The 5,433-nt window shown below is 52.5% G+C and overlaps 1 long non-coding RNA gene across 1 annotated transcript; it reads left to right on the top strand.

The window, feature by feature from the left end:
• The first annotated feature begins 410 nt into the window (after window positions 1-410).
• LOC140850057 (uncharacterized) lies at window positions 411-1,755 on the top strand. Its single transcript, XR_012132795.1, has 4 exons — window positions 411-514; window positions 878-974; window positions 1,319-1,521; window positions 1,664-1,755. It is a non-coding gene; the product is annotated as an uncharacterized lncRNA (long non-coding RNA).
• Window positions 1,756-5,433: the final 3,678 nt, after the last annotated feature.

Below are 5,433 nucleotides of genomic sequence, written 5' to 3'. Positions count from 1 at the left end.
TTTGCTGAATACAAAGTAGTGTGAGAAATAATGAGGATAATAAATAATAATAATAATAAATATTTTGCTAATTGATCAGGAAGCCTTAAGAGCTACTGTAGGAATAAGAGAGGTGTCATTTGTCAATAAGGGGGGAACAGAACATGGCTTTCAAAAGTACCCCTTAAAGCATAACCACAGAGAAAACAGGCTGACACTTACTTACACAAAAGCTTAGAACATTTACTTCATGCATTTTTGATAAGATACATTAAGTTCAGATCAGGCCTGCAGTAAGAAATGTTATTACCATATTGATGAGATGTCTCAAATTTGAGGAAGAAAAATGACTCCTAAAATTTAGTTCAATTTACCTTCAAATGCCTTGAAAATCAAGCATCTTACTCTTTCTCATTTCTGGCGGAATTGCAGGGAATCAGGCCCGTGTGTGAGGTGCAACCCTCTTCATAGCCCTTCCAGCTTCAGGTGCGTCCCCACGACCTCCCGACCAGATGCTCTGGATCTGGCCGACAGGGTGAGGCAGAGCCCCCTCGGGAATAATGACTTACGGATGGCAGTGAGTCTGGGAGGTCATCTCCCGGGCCTTTCTGATGGAAAGAATTCAGACCTCCTATAGTTGTTCATTAACCACTCTTCTCCCGTAAATACGATTCTGAAATCCCTTCCACTCAGGCTTTCCAGATAAATAGGGAATGTCCACTTAAATCTGAATATCAGATCAATGATAAATAAATGTTTTAGTGTAAGTATGTCCCAAATAATTCAGGGTACATGCACTAAATTTTATTTGTTTTTGATTTGAATTTTAAATTTAACTTGAGAGGCTCTATGTTTAGTAAAATCTTACAGCCCTATTTTCATTGTCCATCCTTCTCAGAGCAGCCAACCAAGAGAATCCTGGGCAATAGCTGACTAATCATCGTCATCTAAGAGCGGTTCTCGAACCACAGAACCCTACCTTGGGACTGTAGAGGGTAAGATATGAAGACGACCCCACTCCTGCCGGAGGAACTTGGGGGAGGAAGACAGTCACAACACAGCCACTGAACACTGGGAATTTTGCACTTTACATACTTTTTTCCCCACATAATTCTTATTCCATTTCAAAGAAATTTGTTATTTTTTTATCCCCATTAAGGACTAGTAGGGAATAAGCGGTAGGGTCAGCTATGAGCCGTTGCTTGTTCATGAGCTGTGTCCTCGGTCAGGACTGCACGCTTCCACCTGCTGGCATCCTACGCTGGGACCCGGCTCACTCACGTGCCGCACTATATGTTTGGGGACGCCAAGCACACCATGTCACCATCTGTTTCCACAGAGTCCAGCTGTGAGCTGCACACAGATGTTTAGATCTCCGTCTAGAGAGACATCTAAATTAGATAACAGGGTACAACCCTGGGGCAGGACAAACGGCCAAGCGTAGGAGCTGACAGGAAGGATGCAGGAGAGCCGCCTGGGGAGCGCTGGTCCAGCCCCATGATGTCCGCGGTGCTGAGCGACGCGGGCCCTTCAACAAGGAGGGTAGGAAGGGACGCTGGCACATGCCTCACGGGCCTGCCCGGGTCCCGCCCTAGGAGAGGCGGAGCTTAGGTTGGCACAAATAAAAAATGTTCTTAAAAGTCAGTCGGTACAGCAATGTTTGCAGAGGATCTTCCGCCGCCAGGTTCTGTGTGGAAATCCAAGGCACTGACAACAGTGCAGAGCTCGGGGACAGAGTGACACTGGAAATGGAGCAGAGAGAGCTGCGAAAGAGGAAAATCAAGGGCAGCTTCCCGGAGGAGAAGGGAATGTCCCGGGGCTCTCAGTCATGAAATAACTGAAGGGAAATAATCTTAAAATGAATTGAGGGAAAAAAGTCTGCAAATGGGCAAGAATCCCCTAGCATATAAAACTCTCCTAAAGAGAAGAGTCATTAAAAAGTTAAGATTTGTTCAGTTAAAGAGCTTTGGTATTCATTCATCCTTCCTATTAAAAATGCCCCGGGTGCCCAGTCCTGGGGAAGCACAGTGCTGGCTGGAAACAATCGCAGACCCAGCCTTCAGAAATTGAGAGTTCAGGTTAGGGGTCTGCAAACTTCTCTGGAAAGGGCACAGCGATAAATACCTAGGCTCCGGGCACGTACTGCCTCTGAGCAGCTCCGCTCTGCCACCTCAGGGCCCAGCAGCCAGACACCACCCAGGGCCGTGTAACAGCTACACTTCATTTGGGACCCTAACACTGAATTTCATGTAATTTTCATGTGTTATGAATATCTGTCTTCTTTTGATTTTTTCAAACATTTAAAAATGCAAAAACCATTCTTAGTATACAGATCATAAAAAATTCCAGGAGGCAGGGTTGATAACAGGTAATTTTAATATCTTTAAGAAGAACTGAGCTCCTCAAGGGTGGGCCCAGGGTCATCGCCTGCAGCCCCTCCACACTCTGCACAATGCAGGTGTGGACACATGGTGTGGACACATGGTGAAGACATGAAAAGTGTAGGTGTGGACACAGTGCAGGTGAAGACAGTGCAGGTGAGGACATTGCAGGTGTGAACAGTGAGGGTGAGGACAATGCAGGTGTGGACAGAGCAGGTGAGGACAGCGCGGGTGTGCAGTTGGCCTGGGTATCATGGGATGGACCAGGCTGTCCCCAGTCCCTCGCCACTGAAAGGTCTTTGATTTGCATCCCGTGGAGACAAATGAGGAACTGTGGCCGCTGTCTTTCCCTCTTCTGTTCCTGGCCTGTGCCTGGATGGCCACACTGAAGCTGGTGAGACAGAGGTGAGGAGATGAGAGGCACCAAAAGTGTGCTGCCCGGGTGTGGCAGGGCCCCCGGCCACAGCATGTGCGGGATAACAGACTAGAGATCAGAGCGGCGCCCACGGACGCTGAACTGCCGCATTAGGATGCAGATGAGTGAGTGCCGGGCAGAAAGCCAGACGGAGGCCAGACACACGGGGAGGCTTGCAGATTGCCATTTGTGGGTGTCTCTGATTGATTTAAACAGAGGGGAAATCAACTGATTTGTTGAGAGCAGAAACTCTAATGTCGGCTTAATTTGGGCTCCCTGCAAAGCAATTTGCCCCACGCTCCTGGCAGGTCTGGCCAGCCTGGGGCGGGGGGACTTTCTCTGGCTGCTGCCTCCTCCCACTGTGCTCTGTCTTTGCAAGCCCCTGGTCCAGGGACCCCGATGCCCACCGCTGCAGCTCCCCATGTCCTCCTCAGGCAGGGCTGCTTCCTCCGGATCATCCCGATCCTCTCCTCTCCCCGCCCCCCTGCCCTGCTGCTGCCAGGGCTGGTCTGCTGACGGCCTAAGGAGCTCCCTCCCTCGGGAACGTTTTCATTTGATCAGAGGATTTGTGTGGCCTTAGCCCAGAGACCTTTCAGATGCACCCAAGCCTGGGGCATGGGGACGCCTTGCCGGTGCCCCTTGGCACCCCACAGGCAGCCTACCCCAGCTCTGGAAATAAGACCGTGACTACTTCTGGGACCTACTGTTCACCAGATGGTTCAAATACACAGCGGAGGGCAGCAGGGAGAAACAAGGGCATGCCGAGATGCGCTCTGGGGACACATCTCCCCGACAGGTGAGTCATGGAGGCATGTGGTCATGCTGACCCCCGTGGCACACTCACCCACCCGGCCAGCACCCTTGGATGTCAGGCCTCAGACCTGAAAGCCAAAAGCCAACTGTGCTGGGCAGGGGAGCCGAGGACACGAAGAGCATGGCACATCTGCTGCCCATAGTAGGAGATGGAAGCCAGCAAGGACTACAGGGAGTGTCGGGAGACTGGCAGTGACCTTGGGCAGTACACAGGCACTCCAGGAGGACCCAGCTGGGGAGGAGCAGCCGCTGGGAAGGTCTGGTCCAGGCACGGTGTTGGAGGGCACACCTGGCAGAGGTGATAGGACCTCTTAGGAAGGACGCCAGTGGTCTCAGGTGGGCGGCTGCCCACAGACACGGCTTGTGGAGCAGCCAGGAGCAGGCAGTGTGCCCCTCCTGTCTCAGGAAAGGATTGGGGCATGAGACGTGAGTTCAGCGCTGGCCAGCCTCCTGCTCTGTGCGCCATCTGAGCAGCTTCCTGCTGGGCTCACTCCCCGGGCTGCCAGTGGTCGCAACAAGGGCCTGGCGGACGGCAGGGTCTACTGAGGTTGCAGGGGACGACAGCCTGCTTGCAGAAGGCACCCAGGGAGGAGGTGCAGGTGACTCGCCTCTCAGAAGTCCACTGTGGTGAGGGGCTGGTGGTGCTGGCGGTGGGGCGGGAGGCATCCTGAGTGGGCCCCCATGCAGTGCACAGGATGCCCCCCACACAGTGCACAGGAGGTCAGCTTCCATTCGGGGCTCCCTCCCCTTTGGACGGAGGTTAGGAAGCTGAGCATCCAGCTCGAGCCATCGAGTCTGGTCCTGTGGCCAAAACCCTTTATTTCCTGCCTATGGTATCTGAAGATGGGGTCAGAGGAAAGCTGCCATAGTCCACACGTACATTTTCATGAGAACTTCCTGCTTCAGGAACCACTGGGCTCATCACAGGGTGGATTTAGGGGTTTGGTTATAAAAAAAAAAAAAGCTATACTTTTTGAAAAACCTTCAGCAATAGGTGTCACACGTGTCTAAATATCTCTGTGTTAACTGGTATTGCCACATGGCTGACGAGATGTAGCCGCTTAGAGTTTCCCTCCTGGATGTGCATCTAGAGCAAGGGCAGAATGTCCCTTAGTGATCACTTGAACTGTCAGGTAGGGTCCCGGGTGGGCAGCTCTGAGGACCAGGCGCCGCCAATGCCCGACTTCACCGGTGCCCTTTGTTATGCCTACTGCTCCAGAGAAGTCTCTGATTTTAAAATCATGTCTGTGACCTCATGACTGTACTGGGAGACAGGAGGATGGGTAGCTGAGAAGGTCTGGGGAGAAACATCAGGAGTTAGGGCACTTCTGCCCAGCACCAGGCCCAGGACTCAAGTCTTCATCCCTGTCCAGCACCCACATGCCTACTGCATGCCTGCAAGCCTCATGGCTTCTGTGGTCCAGCCCCAGAATGGGTGTGGATCAGTTTGTACATTTATTTATTTGCTTACCCCGTCTGTACATATTTATTGAGGGTCTACCATGTGCAAGGCCCTCATTAGACCGTGAACAGTCCCTGCCCGTGGGCCCCCAGCAGGGCTTCATGGACTGTGGCTGCAGCACAGGAGCCATGGACTCGCAGGGACAGTGGCTGGGCACGGGGTGCCCCTCCCCATGCTCACCCTGGGTGCGGATCATCGCCAGCTGGGGACGTTCCTGCCCTTGTGCTCATTGGCTCCCTGCCATCAAGATCTTCAAGGGAAGAGCTCTGCGAATTTACATGCGCCGTAGACAAGTGTCACTTGGCACTGTTGCCATGTCAGCACCGCCAGCGGTGATGTTAATGGTGCGTAAGGGAGGGGGGAGTGCAGGGCATCCAACACGT

The sequence above is a fragment of the Manis javanica genome, chromosome 6 (genome assembly GCF_040802235.1).
Source record: "Manis javanica isolate MJ-LG chromosome 6, MJ_LKY, whole genome shotgun sequence".
In the NCBI taxonomy this organism is placed as follows: Eukaryota; Metazoa; Chordata; class Mammalia; order Pholidota; family Manidae; genus Manis; species Manis javanica.
Note: the sequence above shows the minus strand (reverse complement) of the source record. Positions and strands in the feature narration are given on the sequence as shown.